At 39.8% G+C, this 23,714-nt stretch overlaps 1 long non-coding RNA gene across 12 annotated transcripts in view; it reads right to left on the bottom strand.

Moving 5' to 3' along the window:
* Positions 1-23,714, bottom strand: part of LOC106723843 — a 109,848-nt gene that overhangs the window by 66,261 nt on the left and 19,873 nt on the right. For 7 of the 12 annotated variants that reach the window (XR_001359572.1, XR_001359568.1, XR_001359566.1 and 4 more), the window contains 3 exons: positions 21,688-21,779; positions 21,098-21,182; positions 20,732-20,827 (listed from right to left, as the gene is read on the bottom strand). This is a non-coding gene — a long non-coding RNA (uncharacterized LOC106723843). Of the gene's footprint in view, positions 1-1,720; positions 1,773-7,044; positions 7,235-20,731; positions 20,828-21,097; positions 21,183-21,687; positions 21,780-22,578; positions 22,771-23,173; positions 23,227-23,714 lie in introns of those variants that run through there. The other 5 variants (XR_001359573.1, XR_001359576.1, XR_001359569.1 and 2 more) reach the window with 5 other exon arrangements.

The raw sequence follows: 23,714 nt of genomic DNA, 5'->3' as shown, positions 1-23,714 counted from the left end.
CAGCAGTGGGGCGATGGGGGGCTGGGCTGGATGTTCTCCAGCCGGCACCATCCCCTGAATGGCCCACCTTTTTGCCTCCCACAGAGGGAGGCCAGACTGTGGCTTAGCCTGCTCACCACGGGTAGCGGGCCTAAGCCATCAGTCGGACATCCCCTGAGGGCTCCTGGACTGCAAGAGATCGCAGGCCAGGCTAAGGGACCCCCCCTCTCCCAGTGCATGAATTTTCATGCACTGGGCCTCTAGTATATTAGTAAAGTGGCTGGCCCTTGATACATTAATAGTTTGCAGAACTCTCAGTCTTGTTTTTTTCTCTTCACTTTCAAGTTTTAATTGTAGATTTCCATTGGTAGCCTACCTCAACTACAGAACCAGGCAGGAAAGTTCCAAGGGCGAGTACTCCCAAGTGAGTGCTAACAGAAAACATGATGTGACTATAACACCTATGCAAGGCACATAGAAAATGTGTCCTCTGTCATTATCCTTCTGCCTTAAAACCAAGGTTGTTTATGTAGAGGATGTTCTTTGAGCCAGCCAGAGTTCACAAATCCTCTCAATCCCTTTATGAAGCTGCTGTGATTATTTCCATTGCACATGTGGAGAAGCAGAGAGAATAAAGGACTAGAAGGTTGACCTGTAGTATTCAAAACTGTGCTAGCAAAACATATGGCTCTGAGTGAATCATCTCACTTCATCCTCTACCCAGATCTTTCTTCATTTTTCTGTTAACATCATCAAGTGTTTCCTAGGGTCTGAGATAGTGCTGACCTCAGCAACGCTTTATGAGTATGTCTTTAGAGTCTTGCTTTTTAAGCCAGAATCATAATACTAGGGGTGATACAAATATCTATTGAAAGAATGAATAAATAAATGTTGGAAATATCTATTGGGGTAATTAATAAAGTATCACCTCATTCTTTCTCTGTGTATGTCTCTGGCTTTCTCTCTCTCTCTCTCTCTCTCTCTCTCTCTCTCTCTCTCCATATATATTTGTGTGTGTTGATGTATACATATATGTATAAATATATATATACATACATACATACACTAACAAATATATAAATATATATAAATATTGTCTATAAACTTTAATGCCTTTTATATGCTCTGAAATGAGTTATCTATTTTGGAAAATAGATAAAAATACTATAATAGCTTTTGTGGCATGCTTACTATTGACCAAGAACTGTTCTAACCTCTTTAAATGTCTTCAACTTATTTAATTCACACAACAACCCTTTGTGGTATAAACAATTATTTTTCTATTTTACTACTTTACCCAAGTTTTCACAACTATTAAGTGGAAGAGTGAGGATCTGAACACAGGAAGTCTGGCTTTCATCCTGAATTGTAACATTAATGGAAAAAAAAACAACTTCTGAAATTGATGAATGAGAAAATTGTATGAATTATATTCACCTCCCCCACCATAATTTGACTCTCCTGGAGAGAAACTGGCCATTTACCCTCTAGCTCTGAGTAACCTGATTGTTTTAAATGTAACACAAAAGCACTAAAGATCTCTTGAAATGGTGGTAAGGGGGAATTTTATCATGGAATATACAGAAAGACTAATTAAAGTCTAATCCACACAATGCTCTTTTCAAACTGTCCTCATGCTGGTTTGTCTTAATCTCTTTCTCTCCCTTCCTCTCCCAAACTCATTCACACTCACAAATAGTGCTACCATTCTCATTTCCACCCTTTCTTACACTGAGTATCCAGCAAAGGCTTCAGCAGCCAAACAAGCAATGGAGACTTCCCTCTAGGAGGCACTAGAAAAGGCAAATTGAAAATACTTAAACTTTATTTATGCTTGAACACAACCCCATAGTGCAGGCATCATTATTATCTCCATTTTACAGATATGTAAATTAAGGCTTACAAAAGTTAAGTAACTTTCTTAAAATCACACAGCTGGTAAAGGCAGAGGTGGAACTTGATTCTTGGCCCATCTGAACCTATAGCCCATGTTCTTAATCTCTTTGCTATACTGAAGTTAGGTATAGTGGCCAAAGCCTTGAGCATTGATGGACAACAGTAGAAGTGAGGTATTTGCTGTTTTTGACAATGATGACAATGCATATCATTAAAGCAAGTCAAAGTAGGAGAATAGCAATATGGCAACTCTTGTGGAATAGCCAGAAACTTCTCAGACTGCATAGAAAACACTCTCTGGAGAATACCCAAACAATTTAGAACTCATCTGAGGAGATCTGGAATTCCAGGAGATGGTTCTACGCAGAGCAAGAAAAGGGTAGTTTTATAACAAATATCCTGGCCATTTTTTAGTCTCATCCTGGGGTTATGTGGCCTGGGGAAGACTGCAGGTGTACTTCAATGATATAGGTCAGAAATGATAAGGATTGAAGCAAAGAAGGAAGAGTGGGAACTAAGGGGAGGTAATAGATACAATAAGTGGTTAAAAGGAAAATTGCCAGAGTGTAATAACTAGGTTTAGAGAGTATGGGAAAAAGAAGAACCTTGTGTTACATCCTGATCAATGATGGTGCCACTAACCAAAATAGAGAAGTCAGAAAGAGAAGCTTGAATGGGTAGATGATGAATTCTGATCTGAGGCATGTTGAGTTTGAGGGGCCTGAAGGTCATTAAATAGAGGTACATTTTAACATCTGTGACAGAAGAGATACATTTAGAAGCTATCTAAATGTATATAGATTGCAAATGAAACCTTGGGAAGTATACTGAATAATAAGAGAAACGATAATTGAGTAATGTCATTAATTCTATACTTGGTAACTAAGTGATTATGGACACTAAAAGACTTTTCTATGTCTAAATATCAGTGAATATAGGTTGTTTGGAGAGGTCAAAACCAAAACTGAGGTTAAAAATCAAATAGTGTGATCATGAAAGGCACATGGGTAATGTGATAATATCAAGAGGTACAACAGACACTTTAACGAAATCCCTTTGGAAGGATAACTCATGTTGGAATCTGTTCATAGATGAGTATCAAATTAGGAAGATACTCTGATATTTCAAAGCCTAATGGACTGAATATTTTCAGCACTTCAGTCTCTTCCAAGTGACTCAGCACTTGAGAAAAGCCAAGTCACTGGGGAAGAGGCTGATTCCAGGTAATCTTAGGACTAAGCTCAGCTGTCAGAACAGGGGAAGTTCCCTTTTGCTTAGAAAAATGAGAATGATATCAGAGTTGTATTAAAAGTACAGTTAAGATGAATCATCATGATCTAGCACAATTTCAACTTGCCCTACAGCACATCATTCAAGTTAATTATAAAGTTTTTCTGCAATCAGCCATCTTTCTATTCTTAAACCTTCTAAATGAGTTTTCCTTCTGGCATAAAATTTCCACTATAAGAGTTGTTGAGTCATAAAACTTTACAGCAACCATAGACCTTAAGGTTTAACTAGCTTAATCCCTTTAATTAGATGATAGTTAAGTGTAGAAAGGTTAAATCAAGGATTTCCAATCAAATACTTTCTGGGATTAGGTAGGTAACAATAATGAATGCATCAGGTCTTGAATCTGCTTCTTAAACACCCATTTTTCACTTCAGTATGAAGTATGCCCCTCTTTTGCTTTTCGTAAAATCATGTGGCCTTGATGTTCTAACTCCCGTCTCTTCAATACAGATATGGAAACAAAATATTTCTAACTGTCAGGAAAAGAAACACTTGTTATAAGCAGGGTGAGAGATATGGCTTTAGTGCTGGGAGTCAGTAGGAAGCTAACTGGATGATGAACTAAACAAGTTCCATCCATAAGGGTCAGCTTCTCCCCAATTGCAGTCAACAGTTATCTTGAGGGATTGTAAACTTACTGCTTCCAGACCTCCCAAATATATTTACTTCTCTTTTTCTCTCTGTTGTCTACAGGCTGCTTCCTGTTGTTTACACAGACTTTTAACTCAGCTCTTGAAACTAGGCTGTTGATCATAATGAAGGCACAAATAACTTTCCTAGAGTTTCCTTGTAATTGAGTACTGTTGGTGTTTTTATGTATTTCAGATGAATGTAGAACATTCCAGATTTCTCCACCTTAGATCATTTGGAATTTAACACTCCTGTTTCAGTTCTGTCTGCCCCTTCCTGTTTCTTTTCTTATAGACTTCCTTTCTTTAACAAATTTAAACATCAAACCAAACAGATTTTAAACAATCATGTAGTAGTTTCTTCATAGTAAATAATGGCTTAAGTAACCAGAGAGGCATGATGGGACAATTTTTCTAGAAGTTCATGGTTTAAAAATGCACATGAGAACCAGAAACACTTCAAACATGCATTTATCTCTCAGAATATCTGTTTGAAACTAGAAGTTTACCAGTGTCAATAGACTGTAGGTAAACCCCAGATTAAAACCCAGGTATGTGACTGTATTACTTGTCTATTGCTGCATAACAAATTACACCAAATTTTAGAAACATAAAACAACACACACTCATTATCTCCCAGTTTCTGTGGATCAGGAATCTGGGTACAACTTAGTTGAGTTCTCTATTTCAGACACTCTCATGAGGCTGCAATCAAGATATTGGCCAAGGTGGTAGTCTCATCTTAAGGTTCAATTGGAGAAGGATCCATTTCCAAACCCATTTATGTAGTTTTTATCAGGGCTGTTGGATTGAGGGCCTCAGTTTCCCACTGGCTGTTAGTTGGAGGCCATCCTCAATGCTTTACCACATGGGCCTTTCCATGATGGCAATTTGCATCATAAAAGCCAGCAAGAGAGTATACTAGCAAAAGGGAAATCACAATCTTATGTAACCTAATAATGGGCATGACTTACATTATGTTTGTCTTATTATATTGGTTATAAACAAGTCATTAGATTCATTCCACATTGAAGAGAAGAGGATTATACGAAGATGTGAATTCCAAGAGGTTAGCATCATTGGAGGCCATTTGAAAAGTTTGTCTACCCCAATATGGTTCCAAATATACTTTTTACTATATTAAGTAGAGCTTAACTACATCATACCTAAGGAATTTTAACTTTATTTTAGCCCTTAAAATTGTTGGGAGCATTGGTTGATAGAGATTTGTTAGTTCAGATAACACTGGCTGCTGTAACAAACTCTAAAATTTCACTGGCTTAACACAAACGAGTTACTTATTGCTAATATAACCGTGTAATGTGAGTGTTTCTGATCAGGTGGGTCTCTTCAAAGTGGTGATTCAGGGACCTAGGCTCCTTTCATCTTGTTATTCCACTATATTCAAAATGGCTTCTAAGGTCATCCTGGAGGTTGTCTCTGTTCTAGGAATCCAGAAAGGGGCAATAGCGTAAACAATAACATCTGAGAGGTCAGACCTGGATATTGTGCTTCCACTCAATTTCCATCAGCTAGCACTCACTGGCAATTTCTAACCACAAGGGAGTTTAGGAAGTGTAGTCTGCCTATGTGTCCTGGAAGAAGCGAAATTCGTTTGGTGAATAATTAACTAGTTTCTGTCACAGAAGCTTTATAATACAAACGTTAACGAAGAGCCTTACTATATGCCAGACACTATGTTAAGATGTTGGAGATAAATACATGAATGAACAAATATTTGAAGAATATCCTTATTCTCATAATTTCTTTCTTTAATTTCTGTGTATTTCCCCCTAATTTACTTCTCCATTTCCTTATAGTTCCCTTTCTTATTTTTTGGTAAACTGTCACTAAAGACAGCCATCAACAATTTCTCCCAAATTTCATGTATATGATGTTCCTTTCATTTAGAAGTGGAATATATTTTCCCTTCCCTTGAATTATGTTGGTCTTACAACTTGTATGGACCAATAACATGCTGTGGAATTGATAGAGTTTAATTTCACAATACTGAGACCTAAAGAGGCTGGCACCTTCTAGTTTTCTGTTCTTGGAACCATTAGATCACCTTGCTGTAAGGTAGTTCAAGATAATAACACAAAGAAGCCTTGTGAACAAGAACCAAGACTTTCAAACTCACAGCTCCAACCCTACCAATTGTTGAATGCAGCCACATAAATGACTCTAGCAAGCACCATGTAGAATAAAATAACTGTCCATTTAAGTCCAGCCAACCCACAGAATCATCAAATATAATAAATCATTGTTGCTTTAAGCCAATAAATTTTATAGTGGTTTACTACATAGCAATAGATTATTGAAAAAAAAATTATTCATTTTCCTTTATTTCATGTTTTTCACATTTCTAGCATGTTTTCCAGATAAGGTTCAAAATAAATTACTTCAGATAATAGGAAAATAGGTGAAACGTATCATAGAGTACAAATATACATGATATAACAAGCATGAGGAGAAATCACAATACTTCAAATTATTGACGTAGTATGGGCAAAGTATTTCTTTGTCTTCTAGGAAGTGTAATCAATGATAAAATGCCAAACAAACATTGGATGCAGAATACTCCTCTCCTAGGATATGACCACTTATAGCCAATTCTGAAGGCATGTAAATATTGATAAGTGATAAGTTTTATAGTTCAAAGTGATGTGGTCATGGATACAGACTATCAATAGTAAAAGTGAATAGGGATTCAAATGACATCTCATACCTGACAGTATGGAAGAATAGATCCCAACAATTGCTGATATCCTGTCTCTCTTTGCATATTTCTCCTAATATTAACCAGCAATTTTACACAATTTAAAAAAATAGTTAACAAGAAAAAGGCTAATTTCAAGAGGAAATTTGACAGTAAAATCTAGAAATGTTGCTACCTCACATCAAAGCCTAAAAGAAAAAGACACACCCTTAGCTTGCAGAAATGGCTCTTCTCCAAGAGATGAGTACAAATGGTTTTATCATTGGTTTCCATCTAGCCTTTGGGTAAGCCTTCTGTAGTTTCCTCTGTCCTTGAGTACTCTAAGGGCATTTGCCCAGTGACCCATCTTTTTGTCTTTGGAGGTTGGAGCGGAAGTAGGGTAGGGCCAGAGCAGAGCCAGCAGGCACTCTTTATTTGCTTTTCTCCCATGACCTTACATATTACTTCATAATAGTTGCCCCTGAGTCTCTGTGCAAAAGACTGGCATCACTGAGCTTTATACCACAGTCTGTTATTTGGATGATTTTTGTCTTATTATGAGCAGATAATATCCTATGTTCAGTGTCCATGTTACAGTCAAGGTATCCTCATTATGATTAATTGCCATCAGTCAACAAGACTTGTGTCTTTGCTTCATGGGAGAAACACAGAATTGTCTCTATGCCAAAGCTCTGCAGATCAAACAAGAACCAAGGTTTGCTGAGAAAGCAGTAGGTACCTGGGGAAAAAGGGAAAGTGGTAATTCTGCTCTTAGGGAGTCACAGTGCCTGTACTTGAATGGGTTATAGGAGCTTGGGACCAAAGGCACTTTCTGCTGAAAGATCCAAAAGTTGAGAAACTCAGCATTCATATTCATATGGCAGCTGGAGCAGGAGTCATATGAAGGCTTCACTGGGCTGAACATTCAAGATCACTTTCTTCACCCACATTTCTGGCACCCCAGTGCTACTCTACATGATTTGTCTCTCTCCAGCAGAGTAGCCTGAACTTCTTTTATAGAGACTCAGAGTCAAAGCTGGGATTAGAAACTGCCAGTCCTCTGAAAAGCTAAGCCTGAAACTGGCAAAGCATCATACTTGCAATATTTAATTGGTCAAAGTAGTCATTGAGGAGCTAGATTCAAGGCAGTATAAGAATGGTTACCTTGCCGAAACCGGTTTGGCTCAGTGGATAGAGTGTCAGCCTGTGGACTGAGGGGTCCCGGGTTCGATTCCGGTCAAGGGCATGTACCTGGGTTGCGGGCACATCCCCAGTAGTGGGTGTGCAGGAGGCAGCTGATCGATGTTTCTCTCTCATCGATGTTTCTAACTCTCTATCTCTCTCCCTTCCTCTCTGTAAAAAATCAATAAATTATATTAAAAAAAAAGAATGGTTACCTCTTCTTAATGGAGGCATAACAAGTATTAACAAGAAGAAAAGTAATTGATTGTGGCCATTTTGGGGGACAAGGTACCACATGCCTCCCTTCACTCTCAAAAGTTTTCTGGCTTATAAAACAAATCTGTAGTCTTAGAAGCCAGATAGTGGTCATTCTTGAAGGAGGGATAATTATTGTCAGAAACACAGTGGGGTTACTGGGGTGTTGGGAATGTTCTGTATACTTGTCATTTGTCCATTTTGCTATATGAATGTTACACTTTAATCGAAAGTTTACATAAATTGGAAAATATAACTACAAATCAAAAAGGTGACTGGATGATAAATTAGAAGGTAACCATGACCATTACTTGGGACACTTGGGAGTTAAACTACCAGTCTTCTCCCCCCACCCCACCCCCATCACACACTAACTTTTCCCACTTTTCCAACTACTTTGAAGGGATGATGGCTTGTACAACATTTTACAGAATGAAGAGGAAGAGAGCTAGGCTTAGGTGATCAGATGGAGAGAATGGGACACTGGAAGGAAGGAGTGGAAAGCCATAAGTAGGAGGACATAGAGTGCTGAGAATGCTTAAGAGGTACTTGTTACCAGGATATGACAGGAATTAATGTTTCAATGGTCTATTCAACCAAAACTTCCTCAGCTCTCAAGAAATGTTTTGGAGTTGAGGCAGGAAACCACAAAATGTCATTGAAACAAGAAGAATTTCAAGACATTAAATAAAGGTTAAGAGGAATCTTGGCTATTGTTAATTGCTAATTGCCTACTACTTAAGGACTTCCAAAATAGACACTCAGTCGATCAAAGGAAAAATGTAACTGCAGATATGACCCTACCAAACACTCACCCATATACTCATTATGTGTACCCACATACACACAGAGGGGGAAAAGGGCAATTTCAATAAAATAAACCAATAATAATAGTACTTACAGTGTCTATTACCATGTGCCTGGCACTATTCAAAAACACTGTATTTGTAGTTGCCCATTAAATCCTCATACAAATACACAAGGCATTGTTATCATCCCCATTTTACAGATGAGAAAACGAAGGCACAGATGGTGCCATAACCTGACTAATGGATTTTTATGTTGCCATTGTGTGCACAGGACTAACTAAACCGGGCACTCAATCAGAATTCTTAGCATTAAAACATCACTTTCCAGAGCAGTTATGGAAAAAAAGCATATTCAGCTGCACAGGTAAAGTTTAAGAGGAAAGTTAGTCCAAAGCATAAAACTACAAGCCTTAGAATGTATCCATAAGTATTTTTGTCCTATTTGCTCTATTTAATTACACTCAGGGATGCAATCTCTGACTTTGTGGAAGGCTGGGAGGAAATGGTGTGTGACCACATAATCTGCCAGAGCAAAGAATAAGGGCTTCCCATAATTCCCATCTGTCACTGCTCCCCAGAATAAACAGAACGTTTGCACATGGACTAATTTTTAAAATATTGCAAGGAGCATGCCAAAGGTGCCCTGACTCATTGCTCAAAGCTGGTCACTTCTGAGCCATGATCAGCTGTTTCATCAGTGTGGCCCTAAAAGTCCCTTCATACCAGAGCAGTGACCAGCTAAATATAGAAGTTTCCCTATTTTAAAAAAGTTTCAAATGAGCTTGCAAAGGGTCATCACCACAAGTCATCAGCACAGTTCTGCAAAAACCTGGGCCAGGCCATCTGGGTGGCATTCAAATAATACTAAGGCAACCACGGCAGTGACAGTGAGAGTAGCTCCTGCTCAGTGAGGAACTCATTGAAGCAGACCTTGCTAAGTGTGTTCTTATACACACTCTCTTACTTCATGCTGGCAATTGCCCTGCATGGCAGATTTTATTATTCCCATTTAACAGATAAAAGGAAAAGTTAAAAATCGGCAAAGTATTTTAATGGACATTTCCACTAAGACAAATACAAATGGCCAATAAATACATGAAAAAGTACTAACATTAGTTGAAATGCAAATTAAGACCATGAGATATTATTACTGACCCACTAAAATGACTAAAAATGAAAAGTCTGACAATGCCAAGTGTTATCAAGGATGAAGAGCAAGTGGGACTTGCCTATATTGCTGCAGAGACTGTGAAAAGGGATGGCCAATTTAGAAACCAGTTTGGCAGATTTTTATAAAGTTTAACTTACACCCACCATATGAATCAGCTGTTTCACTTCTAGGTATTTACCAAAAAGAAATGAAAGCATATGTACACACAAAAAACTTGTAAAAGACATATATAGCAACTTTCTTCATATTAGTCAAAGACTAGTAACAATCCAAATGTCCATCAACATAGGAATGAATTAACACATACAATGAAATGCTACTAGAAATAAAAAGGAAGGCAATGGAAATTAAGGAGAAAATAAACAAATGGGACTACATCAAAATAAAAAGCTTCTGCACAGCAAAAGAAACCATCAACAAAACAACAAAAAAGCCCACTGCATGCGAGAGAATATTTGCCAATGTTATCTCTGATAAGGCCCTAATCTCCAACATTTACAGGGAACTCATACAACTTAACCAAAGGAAGATAAACAATCCAATCAACAAAATGGGCAAAGGGCCTAAATAGACACTTTTTGAAAGAGGACATACAGAAGGCCAAGAGACATATGAAAACTTGCTCAAAGTCACTAATCATCCCAGAGATGCAAATCAAAACAACAATGAGGTACCATCTGACACCTGTCAGAATGGCTATCATCAACAAGTCAACAAATGACAAGTGCTGGAGAGGATGTGGAGGAAAAGGAACACTCGTGCACTGCTGGTGGGAATGCAGACTGGTGCAGCCACTGTGGAAAACAGTGTGGAGTTTCCTCAAAAAATTAAAAATGGAACTCCCATTTGATCCATTAATCCCACTTCTAGGAATATATCCCAAGAAATCAGAAACACCAATCAGAAAGGACATATGCACCCCTATGTTCATAGCAGCACAATTTACAAAATTCAATCATTGTGGAAGATAATGAACAACATAAACTGATGAACAAAAATAGAGCCAGAGACAGAGAAGCATGGAACAAACTCTCAAACTTCAGAGGGAAGGCGGGGTAAGGGATGTCACCTTTTATTTGGAACAGAGCTCCTAAAGCCCTTATAATTTGTCTTTTGTTATGTTAATGAGGTGACCTTTTGGAAGCACCTAAGGATGAGGGCTCCATGCAAGTGGAGCCAAGATTAAAGGGTTGGAACTTTCAGTCCCTCCCCACCCCCACCTCTGGGAGAGAAAGGGGGCTAGAGGTTGAATCAATCACCAATTGCCAATGATTAATCAATCATGCCTAGGTAATGGAGGAAAGAATGTTTTCAGGAAGAGCAGCATACCTGAAGAGAACATGGAAACTCTGTGTCCTTTCCCCACACCTCACCCTGTGTATCTCTTCCATCTGGCTGCTCCTGGGTCATATTCTTTTATAATAAATTGGCAATCTAGTAAGTAAAATGTTTCTCTGAGTTCTGTGAGCCTTTCTAGCATATTCATCAAACCCAAGGAGGGGGTAGTGGAAACTTCTGATTTATAGCCAGTAGGTCAGAAGCACAGGTAACAACCTGGATTTGTGAAGTCAGGGCAGTCTTGTGGGACCAAGTCCTTAACCTGTGGAATTTGACACTACATTCAGGTAGATAGTTCCAGAATTATGTTGAATTGTGGGACACCAAGGTGGTGTTGGAGAATTGCTTGATGGTTTGGGGAAAATCCCCATATTTTAGAATTAGCACTAGAATCATTTTACCTACTCTCTGGGAGACTTGGCTTAATAATTCATTCTGGCTCAACTTCCTTCCCTCGATCTCCTGCTTCTCCACTTCCCTACTGGTTATTCTTGGAAACACTTCTTAGTAAATTGCTTTCCCAGGAATCCTCACTTCAGAATTCACTTCTGGGAAATCCAATCTAAAACATGCTCCAATTGTGAAACACCAAAGTGGGGCCTTAGAGGGCCATAGGAGTGCACTGGGGTCGGAGCAATCTTCTAAGAAGGAGCAACATTGGCATGTGCCTGTTTGTGTGCATGTACGTTGGGTGGAGGTAGGAAAGAAAGCTGTATGTGTAGGAGGATCCCTCAGAACCAAAGTGACTTTGGGAAACAGCAGAGTACAGTTTGAATGGAGCACAGTGCACACATGGGGGACATGGGAAAACATGAGGCTAGACTAGCTGTAAGGGATGGAGGTCATGAAAGTCAAAGTCAACATTAAAAACTTGATCTTCAGGGCAATAGTGAATCATTGAAAGGTCATACCCTAGGGAGTAAGGATATCAAATTTACTCTTTAGAAATGTTGTTCTGTTTGCTATGGGAAGAATATGTTTGAGAGGAGCAAAATAGGAGTCTGGGAGAAGATAAGAGGCTTTCTCAAACATCCTGGGCATAACTGAGAAGGGATCATCTAGATGGAGTGGGAGAATGTGAGTGCATTCAAGAGATGTTCCAAAGTTACAATCATGAAGACTCAGGTTTTGAGTGAGTGAGTGAGTGATATATGGGGATGGATAAGGAAAAAGAGGAAGCAAAAAATGATTCTGAGTGCCACAGGTCTGGGTACTCAGGAATCAGGCCATTATTTGGTAATTGGAATGCAGAATGTTAATTGGAATGGGTTCTCAGGATTGACTCTTGTTAGGGAAAGAGAAGAAAGTTGGACTGTGATGCAGTCTCAACAAAAATCTCACTTAGTCAAACTCATGGGGAGCTGTAGAGCTGAGAGGGTCCTGCAGGAGTTGTCCACCCATATCAGCCAGTCTTTGAATGCATATTACTCTGGGGGACAGCATATAACCTTCAGCTGAAATCAGTTGCTGGAGGGAATTGAAAGCTGAGCCATCAGCTAACAATCTTCCCAGCTGCTGAGGGAATAGGTCCTTCTGTCCCAATGAGAGTACTGAGCAGCACAGCACAGCATCATCACAGACATTTAAATGTGAGATGCTTGCTAGTCTTGTAGTGACATACAGAAAGCACCTGGTTCTCTGTGTCTAAATTTCAGAAGTAGATAAAATAATCTGGAGAAAAGGGGTTAGATGCTCGTCTTGGTCTCTTTTGGTTCATAGACACCTTTAAAGGTCCCAAACAAAAGTTTACATAAAATTTCAGGAACTTGTCTTACTTTGGGTTCCTCCAAAAGCAGACCCTGGGACAAGAGGTTCATTTGGGAAGTGATCTCACGAACCATGAAGAGGGAGTGGAGAAATGAGCAGGGAAGGGAGAAAAGGCAATAAAGAAACATCAGTGGGCAGGTGGGCAACTGGGGCTCAATCCTGAAGAACACATCCTAGAATTGTTCCACCCAACCAGCAAAGGAGCTGAGGGATTTGTCTACCATCTTCCATCCCTCATTGGTTGTACATCATCCTGGTGGCATTAAATCTCTGGCATTTCTGGTCACCTAAGACCCATTGTGCACCCTGTCCCTATCCCCTGCAGTCTCTCTCTCTCTCTCTCTCTCTCTCTCTCTCTCTCTCTCTCTCCCATGGCCAGAGAATACCGGCAGGCAGAGTGGTGCGGATGTTTACAGTAAGAAACCATCAGATTGCTCCCAGTGGTGAGAGCTAGAAGACACAGTTAGGGCACCAAGATCAGCCACAGGACTCATATTCCTGGTTAAGAATTGTTTCCAGAGGGGACTGAGGAACACCAAGATGACAGAAAGCATAGCCAGAGAAGTAGGAAACAAATCAAAACAATGTGGTGTCATGTCAAAAGTGGGAAGTGATCAAGATACCAGACATCTAGGCTACCCAGCTTCCTCCAACTGGGTCCTCACTAGAGGCACTGAGGAACTTACTGCTGTCAGTGAGTCTGTGTTTTCTGTTGTACCTCTGAGCTCCCCAGTTCTGACAACTCAAAGACCAAATGGAAAGCTAGGGTTGCCAAATGTTGGAGAGCAGTTTGGGAAATTAGGGTGCTGTGCTTAGGGGGTCAGTATTGAAGGGGATATTTAATTCCGTCCAGTTAGAAGAGGCCCAAAGAAAAACAAACCCTTCAGCTATAATTTTTCACTGGGCTTCTTTCATGTAAGTCAAGGAGTACAAAAGACATCTTCCATCGGTCATAAGTGTCAAAAGCCAAGAGGTCTGCAGCTATTATTCTGCTGACCATTTAAACAGCAAATCAAGTTCCTTCTGTAAAGCAAGATTCTAAGTCCAAGTTCCAAGTTCAACCACTTGAAATGTTTGAATGGAGTAAGCAATGAAGTCTCAAAAGTAGCTTTACATAGGGGGAATTTCTTCAGGATTGGGCTGTATTGGTTTTTGTGGTTGTTATTGCAGTTGTTGAGCACAGTTTGCTTGCTCCTGAAAACACCTCCTGCTACAAACAAATTGCCGTTGGACAAGGGGCTGTTGTCAGGGGACAAAATTCAGCATACGCAAATCTAAAAAATGTTAAGAAGAACTTGGTAACCTTGGGATAGTCTGGAAATGAGCAATGCCAACAACAGTCCCAGCATACAGTGGATGCTCAGTGAATAGTGGTGGTGGCTGCTGCTGATATTCTGTAGGCAAAACCCACTGTGATAATTTCCTCACTCTTGGGAGAGAGAGATGGGCTGATACAGCTGATATATTTATTCATATCTTCACTAGATTATAAAACCCTTAAATGCAGAGATTGCAATCCCTATGTTCTCTCCACCTTGTGTCTCTGTTGACCAAATCACATGCAAGTGAGCTCCAATTACCCAGTGCCTACACCATTGTGTCTTCCCTAGATGATTTTGTTGATCATTTTGCAAAGATTTGGGTAAAACAGGGAGGGGGATCATAGATTAAAATAAAAGGGCAGAGCTCCTGCATTGTTTTTCTGCCTTTCTACTGCTCAGTGATCCTGAATGAATTACTAAATTCCTCGGAGTTACAGTTTCCCAACCAGAAAATGGATAAATCACACCCTGTATACAAAGTGCCCTGATAAGACAATTGGAAATACAATCAAAAGTTTATCAAGTGAGATCTCTCAACTAGAATAAAAATTAAACCATGACATTTGGTATAAAACTGAATATTTTGTTAGTCAAATTCCATCAAAATTATACTTAGGTACATTAACTTAATTTAAGAACTAGTGGCAAATTATATTACTATTTGACACATTACTGCTCTGCATAATTATTCAATCAGAGCTCCCCTGAAACAAAGTAATGCTGGTGCAACCTAATTTTTTTAATTTTGAAATAGTTCAAGAATACAGAAAAGTATCAAGAATAATATAATAAACACTCATACACCTACCATCCAGCTTTTTTGAATATTCACATTTTGCCTTATTTTTCTTCACAAGTTTTCTTAAGAAATAACACATTGGCAATCCAGTTGAAGCTCCCTATATATCCCTTTCTTATCCCATTCCTTTCCCTCTTTTTCCAGGGGTAATAACTTAAAACAGATGCAATTAGTGCCATGTGTCACATGCCCTCAGCCCACCTTTGGTTTCAGCCTGCAGCCATTCTGGCAGTACCCTACCCCCAGGGCCCAACAAAGTCTCTGCTTCTTTACTCCAAGGCTTCCCTTCATATAGAAAAGTAACCAGTCACAAAACACATTTGGTTTCCAAGAATTGAACAACTGTATTATATCCAACTTACTAAACTATATGCTAAATCTGTTTCAACTCATAGCACATTGACATATAAAGGTGCTTTTGAACTTGAAAAATCTCAGTACAGAGTAAATTTTCCAATTAGATGCAAATGTTTTTATATATAGAAGACTGAGAATAATATTTTAGCAAAATTATTAATTTCCTGTAGTAAAGAATTACCTATTGCACTGAATTGGGTGTTTCCCATAACTGTCATATCTTAAACTCTTATGTTTCTGCAGCTCTTTCTCTTCATGATGCAACTTTACATGTAGCATCTCAGTTGAGTCTTTCAACTCCATGAGAGTCTGATTTATCTGTTCCCCACACACCTAGCACAGTGCCTTACACATGGTAGGCATTGAATGAATAAATGAATGACCTACCCTTTTATTCATGAGACTAATGAATCCCCCAAAGATTAAAAAAACACATGGATTACACACAGTTAATTAGTGTTGGATCTGGAAGTAAAACCCAGGTCTATGCGCCAAAATTTGATTCAGAACATTTTTAAATCTATATAATAATGTCAGATTGGCTGGTCAGTGTGGCTCAGTGGTTGAGCATTGACCTATGAACCAGGAGATCGTGATTGGATTCCTGGTCAGGGCACATGCCTGGGTTGCAGGCTCCATCCCCAGTGTGGGGCATGCAGGAGGCAGCTGATCCATGATTCTCTCTCATCATTGATGTTTCTATCTTTCTCTCCCTCTCCCTTCCTCTCTGAAATCAATAAAAATATATTTTAAAAATAATGTCATATTATCTTTCATAATTAGTGGTTCCTAAATGGTTCCTCATTAAAAAACAGAGATTGCTTTGGTTGGTTGATCAGTGGTTAGAGCATCAGTCTGTGGACCACAGGGTCTCAGGTTCGATTCCAGGTCAAGGGCACGTACCTCTGTTGCAGGCTGGATCCAAGCCCTGGGTCGGAGCACATGTGGGAGACAACCAATTGATGTGTTTCTCTCACATCGATATTTCTCTAGGTCTGTCCCACTCCACTCTATCTAAAACTCAATGGGAAAAATATTTTTGGGTGAGGATTAACAAAACAAACAAAAAATTCCAAAGATTCTTTGATTAGAAGGGACCTTAAAGAGGCAATGATCTGGTCTCCTAAATAATATCTGACTCCTACCCTGGCTCTAGTCATAGCTGACCTAAATGAGGCCACCTTCAGTAAGAAGAAGCTACTTCCTCCAAAGGATTTGGACAGTCCTGCCTCCTTGTGGCTTCCATCTACTCTTCCCTTTAAATCTTCCATGACTCAAGCAGAATCATACATACTCATTTGACTTGGGCCCCATCCCCCAAATTGGCACTGAATAGTAGAGCAGAGTTGGCTCAGATAAGAGCAAAATCTGTTTCTAATTGAAAATAGATTAAGGTTCAGTACAGCTTTGATCAGTGATTAGTATTGATGGTGATGATGAGCAAACTAAGCAGAGGTTTGCACAATGACAGGTTAGAAAAGTCAGTGGGTCCAGTTAGCTACTGATCCTCTCACTGTTGGTGTCACATGTCATGCACTCTCAGATCCTTAAAGGCCCTTGGAGATCATCCAATCTAATATCTGTCCTATGGCAAATCCCCAAAGTATTTTCAAACTTCTGTTTAAGCATGTCCAAGGGAGAGAACTTAGCTCATTCTGAAGCAACCCATCTCATAGTCACACAGACCCATTTGCCTAAAAGTTCTTCCTGTTAGCTTGAAGCTGCCATCTTTTATATATATATATTTGATTTCAGAGAGGAAGGGAGAGGGAGAGAGAGAGAAACAACAAATGATGAGAGAGAATCATTGATCAGCTGCCTCCTGCACACCCCCTACTGGGGATGTGCCCACAACCAAGGTACATGCCCTTGACTGGAATCGAACCCGGACCCTTCAGTCCGCAGGCCCACGCTCTATCCACTGAGCCAAACCGGTGAGGGCAAAGCTGCCATCTTTTAATTTCCACCTATTGGTCCTTGTTTTTCACTCTGAGATTAAAAAAAAAGTTTTTTGTCATTCAGCCTTTCTGTAAATATTATAGGATCCCTTTTAATATTGAAGAAAATAGTCCTCATTCAACAGATAAATTTAAGAAGGATGGAAGCAGCAGCTAAGGGCTTAGGATGAGGCAAATACTTTTTCATGTTTTAGGTTTTATAATTTGTAATTCTTTACTAGAGTAACTTTTTTATTTTCTATTATAGTAACTTTTATAATTTTGCTATGGCTTCACTGATCATCAAAGAAGGAATGTGCAGTCTTCTATCATGTATCAAGTCCATGGTGACACCTCCCTTCTCATAACTTAGTGTGACCTTGTATTTTGGCAGTTGACCAGAGCAAATTAGGCCTCTGAGCTAATCTGGTTGGCAGTCTGATGTGTGGTAATGTCGACTAAGTATGGTCTTTAGTCTATATGCCAAAAATCAATGTGCTGGTTTAGCCACCTCTTTGAATCTTGGTTTCCTTTACTTAAAAAAATCTAGCTTTCACTACCCACCTCAAAAGTACATTTTAAGAATTAGATATGCTCATGTATATAAAGTACTTGGCACCATGCAAAGCATACAAAAAAAATGCTCAATAACATTCTCTTCCCTAATCTTCCTCCCATTGCTGCTTTTGAAATCATGAATACCCAGTTATAAAAAGGAAGTGCAATGTGGTACCATGGAAAAACCTATAAAATTATCTTCCATTTTAAGCCCATATTGCTAATTTTAACACTGAGGCCTGAAACTACTGATGATCTCTGAGAAAGTCACTTAACTTCTCTAAACCTTAGCTATTAAATATATTGAATTATATGCTTCCTAGTCTTAGGTGTAGCTTTAAAAAACCTATACCCAAGCCAAGAGACATATGAAAACATGCTCAAAGTCACTAATCATCTGAGAGATGCAAATCAAAACAACAATGAGATACCATCTCATGCTTGTCAGAATGGCTATCTTCAACAAATCAACAAATGACAAGTGCTGGCCAGGATGTGAAGAAAAACGAACCCTCGTGCACTGCTGGTGGGAATGCAGACTGGTGCAGCCACTGTGGAAGACAGTATGGAGTTTCCTCAAAAAGTTAAAAATGGAAGTCCCATTTGACCCAGTAATCCCACTTCTAGGAATATATCCCAAGAAACCAGAAAAACCAAGCAGAAAGGACATATGCATCCCTATGTTCATAGCAGCACAATTTACAATAGCTAAGATATGGAAACAAATCTAGCTTTCACTACCCACCTCAAAAGTACATTTTAAGAATCAGATATGCTCATGCATATAAAGTACTTGGCACCATGCAAAGCATACATCAGCAGATAAGTAGATTAAAAAACTGTGGTACATCTACACAATGGAATACTACGCTGCTATAAAAAAAGAAGGAACTTTTACCATTTGCAACAGCATGGATGGAACTGTAGAGCATTATGCTAAGCGAAATAAGCCAGTCAGAGAAAGATAAATATCACATGATATCACTCATATGTGGGATATAATGATCAACATAATTTGATGAACAATAATAGATCCAGAGACAAATGGCAGGGGAGGTGGGGGTGGGTGGGTAGAGAGCAACCAAAGGACTTGTATGCATGCATATTAGCATAACCAATGGACACACACTGGGGCGGTGGGGGCTTGCCTGGGGTTGGAATGGCTTGGGGGGGTTAATTGGTGAAAATGGAGACATATGTAAACTTTAGATAACCAATCAATCAATCAATAAAATAAAAACCTATACCCAAGATATCTTTCTGAATCCCCATCAACAAAGCTGTTCAAAGGACACTAGAATTTCTCCCGTCTTTTATCATCTCCAAGGTCAACTTCATAAGAGTCTTTTTTTGCCCAGATTATCTGGAATCTGTTTATCTAAATACCTCTGTATACTCCTAGTGGTTTCTGATGCACCTTATGTGATATATTTTACAGCATAAGAATATCTATAATATAGAGTCTTCTGAAATTCTCAGTGTGCCATGGAAATTCAGCAACCTATAATACTTAGAAACCCAACCCAATTCACCTATGGGAGGAGGGGTTTTTAAAGGCATACAGACTTGATAACAGCTCTCATGGCTGAGCAGAATGGGGCTTGACTCTACGGTTAGCTTAAGGTCATGGTCAGGTATGTGGCATTGCTGACACAGTGGCCCAGACACATGTCTCTCTGGATGAAACTGGCCCTGACTCCTGGCATGCAGTTGTGGGGGTGGGGGGTGGGGGGTGACATGGCACTATTGGGTTGATAACCAACCAGTTCTTAGAGAACCCTAAGGTTCATCACACCCCTCACTAAAAGAACTCCAGTCAAGTGCAACAGCTTTGATACTAAATCCCACAGTTTTAAATGAATGCCAGCCCAGCCCATCACTCATTTATTTGAAAATCAGCAAATATTTATTGAGGGCCCTGTGTACTACATCTGTTATAGGAGAACAGGAAAATAGATCAGTTTCCTCCTCTGCATAATTCTGGACAGAGGTATAAGGTAAACCTTCTGAACTCTGCTAACAGTCCACAGCTTCCCTCCCCCAAAGATCTTGCCAGTGCTGGGCCAGGTTTATTCAATATGAGTTCCTTGATTAGGGCAACTCATTCATGGGGAGGACATTTATTTACCTGGCTAATCCAGACATTTTCTAAGAAAGACAATAAGAATGAAGCTCAACCAAATCATTTATCTTCCAGAGCTTAAAATAAATGAAGAAGCTATGGTGGTAGGCTGGGGGAGGGGATAGGAGATTTGGGGAAGGAGGAGGATGCAAACTCTACAATCTCACTGATTTGAGACCAAGGTTAAACAAGCCTGACAAAGTGGTTCATCAAATTGGAGGCAAACCCCACATCTATTGGATCTCATTAATTGCCAGGCTGGGTTATTGTCAATCTCAATCAGTTCAGCCCACTACATGACACTTTCGTCTGTCTACACTTGCTTCCGCCTTCCATCTATTGGTGGCCTGACTCCTTTCCCAGAAATAATTTCACTGTTTTCTGTCATGCCTGCTACTGGCTGTCTGCTGGGAATCCTAAAAGCCCTGCAGGTGGTGAGCAAAACAGCAACTGGTGACTCTCATTTACCAAAAGCCTTTCTATTTTTAATTTTTTGATATTATTCCATGCTAAAGTTTCCTTTCTCTCCCTCCTACCCTTTGTGGTATTTTTAGGCTGTGCTGGCTCTTCAGAACAAGCATCTAGCTTGCTGGGCACTGCAAATAGCTTTCCCCCTTACCTGCCAGTCACAGTGTAGTACAGGCATGTGTCATGTGGAGAACTGGGCGTTTCACTTCAGCTTTTTACACGGGTTTTGCTTCTGTGTGCTGCTAATCTGTCAAGAAATCAAAGGCACACCAGCCTCAAAGGGGAGGCCCTGGCCCCACAGCTGCCTACCAGGGTTATTATGAAGGCCCATCCATCCTGTACCAGGGCTCCAGGAAGCAACTGGCAGCAGACAGGGAAAGGCAGAGATCAGGGATCTGAGAAGGGAAAGGCGATTTGGGTGAAAGAAGGGTGGAAAGGGGCATTAGGGATCAAGACTTGAAACATGAAAGCACTCTGGGGATGCTGCAGTCATGACTGCTTTTGGGCAAGGACAGACCTGAAAATTATCTGAGATGCTTGCAGGGAAGACCAAAGGTCCACACAGCCCAGGGTCTCCTCTGTCAGGGGTAACTCAGGAGCTTCTATGGGAAAGAGAGAGGGGTGGAGCAAGCTTGTGAGCCATCCTCCTTTACATTATCCTCCCCATCACTTCTACAGATGCAGGGAAAGGACTTATAGCTGTCTGGCCCTCCCTCAAAAGCTATTGGAAGAGCCAGTTATAGAATCTATTAGGGCACTTGTTCTCAAAGTGTGGTCTCTGGGCTGAAGGGTGAACAGAACTGAGCAGATCACAGGACAGTCACCATGCTCTGCTAAGAACACTCAGAAATTCTGAGCCTGGTATAGAGGAATCAGCCCCTTCTTATTATATTCTACTTGGTTATTCTTATCCTGCTAACCAGTTCAAAGGCAGATGCATTGTCTTCTCCAACCAAAGCTGGTGATAGAAAGATCCATGGGCAGTATATAGGGCTGCTAGGACCTAGAGAATATCACAGGGGTGCTGACCAGCCCCAGCTGTAATGGAGGTATAGTAGACAACTATAGCCCATCCTCCCAAACTCCACAGCATTCCTTGCTCCTTACAAAAACCTTCCCAACCAGCTCCCTGATGTCAGAAAACCCTTTAGCAGGCATACTTTTCCTTCCACAGCAAAAGATGCTTAACATTCAAAGACCTGTAGAAGAAGCACAAATGTAAATTGACAGCAAAACATTTGATCCAAAAAGCTAATTTATTCTGCAAAGGTTATTTTGATAAAAGGGCCCTGTCATGCATTTGGCCCCACACCATCCAAACTCCGATATTGAAATCATGATAGCTGGTAGACTTAATTCACCTGAAAAGTTGCAACATAAAAAGCATAGTAATAGTTTACATTTTTCTAAGTCAATTCTTTCTCTCGGCATGGTTCCATTTAGCTAAAGAAAATTGGCAGAGCTGGCCCAGTCTTCCATTCTACCTGTGAACCTAATCAAGGTTTTATCTGCTGATGGTCAGTGTGAAGTGTCCTTATAATTCACTGGTTGCGTCAACAATTATTTGTTGTCTCTCTGCCATGAACCAGAATGTGACAAGGATGAAATCTTAACTGAAGTTCTGAAAGTGACCCATTTCTCTGTGTATCTCCTTGGAAGGTCACTCTCTGCTTTACTCAAACTATTTTCCGAACTCACTGGCCTGGCCTCCAGGTTCTTTATTTCTTGGTGGGTATCCCTGTGCTCTCTGACTTGGTGGATTCACTGTGTAAGCAGACTTGTAACCACTACTTGAAAAGGGTAAATCTAAGGACGTAGAGCTCCCAGTCCTCACTGATAACTTTCTTAGGAGACAGTAACAGATTTTTCCAGAACAATCTCTTTTTTGAGGTAAAACTCTCCATTATATCTAGCCAGTTAACTCTCCCAAGCCCTGCTTTTGTACCTATCACTCCCAATTTTGCCTGGGGTTCTGCTTGTGTTGGTGATGGTACCCACCTTGTGTTGTGCACTTACAACAGGAAGATCAGAGGGCTGGGTACTTTATACAAATGGCCCCATTTAAATTTCTTAGCCTCCCTACAAAATAGATGTTATCCTCATTTTACAAGGGGAAGGGAGGAAACTTGCTCAGGCTTATACAGTGAATTGATGCTTTTTGCTGCTACATTATCCAGAATTTTGACAGATGCTGAAAAGCCAATGATTCAAAATTATTTTTGAATTGTCCCCTCCCAAAAGTGTGCATTCAGGTATGCAGGAACATACATACACACAGAAAACTCTTATTTCACTACAATTAATAAGAGGAACTGGTAGCACATTAAGCCAAAGGATTTATTATATTATATAACTTGGTTTATATAACCTGGAAGATATGCACTAAAACAGACTCTGAAGGGAATGGCAAGAACTTCTGTGCCTATCCTTGGAAGAAGTTCTGGTATAGAGGAAGGACTGAAAGAGAGGTCCTAAGTCTTGGGTGTAGTTTTGTATGGCCACTCACAAATCCTGTGACTTTGGCAATAGTCCTTTATCTCTCCAAGCCTCAGTTTCATCATCTGTAAAATGGGAACTATAATACCTGCCTTACCTGCCTCACATGGAGAATCAAATCAGATAATGGAGGGGTGTTTATCAATATACCTGTCAATAAAGAAGACAATAAATGCCTTTGTGTATTCTAGCAATTATGGTTCATACACAATGAATTTCATAGGCACAAACTCAAGTTTATAAAAATTGTAGCTTTTTAAAAATTTCCTATAAACTGGACTTAAAATTATCCGAGGCTCCCAACATCCTGATAGAGTAAAGATAGCCTGATCACTAATAGGCCATCAGACACTTCAGTGATTTTCTCAGTTACTCAGACTGAAACTCAAACTCTGAATTCCCTGTTTATTTATGTTTCTCTGACTGGCTTATTTCGCTTAGCATATAGGTCCATCCATGCTGTTGCAAATGGTAAGAATTCCTTCTTTTTTATAGCAGCGTAGCATTCCATTGTGTAGATGTACCACTGTTTTCTAATCTACTCATCTGCTGATGGGCACTTAGGCTGTTTCCAAATCTTAGCTATGGTGAATTGTGCTGCTATGAACATAGGGGTGCATATATCCTTTCTGATTGGT

The sequence above is a fragment of the Myotis brandtii genome, unplaced genomic scaffold (assembly GCF_000412655.1).
Source record: "Myotis brandtii unplaced genomic scaffold, ASM41265v1 scaffold657, whole genome shotgun sequence".
NCBI classification, from domain to species: domain Eukaryota; kingdom Metazoa; phylum Chordata; class Mammalia; order Chiroptera; family Vespertilionidae; genus Myotis; species Myotis brandtii.
This window is presented reverse-complemented; position numbering and strand designations above follow the sequence as displayed.